This window comes from Eimeria tenella, genomic scaffold (genome assembly GCF_000499545.2).
Source record: "Eimeria tenella Houghton genomic scaffold, Eth_scaff1826, whole genome shotgun sequence".
Lineage (NCBI taxonomy): Eukaryota > Apicomplexa > Conoidasida > Eucoccidiorida > Eimeriidae > Eimeria > Eimeria tenella.
This window is the reverse complement of record NW_013541660.1, coordinates 1-232: the sequence shown is the minus strand read 5'-3', so window position 1 is coordinate 232 and position 232 is coordinate 1.

Sequence of the window (232 nt, the reverse complement as noted above, 5' to 3'; positions counted from 1 at the left end):
CCCGCCTCGACTTCGCCTGTCTTCGTTGCAGTCTCGCGAAGCCGCCAAACCCTAAACCCTAAACCCCTGCCCGAAACCCTAAACCCTAACCCTAAACCCTGAAATCCAGACCCTAAACCCTTAAAAATGAATAGTCAAAACCCTATCCCATCGTATGTTTTGTCTGTTTAGCTGCTACATAAAAAGACCAAGGACCTGTGGCATCCTGCTGCAGACAGCAGCAGCAGAAGCA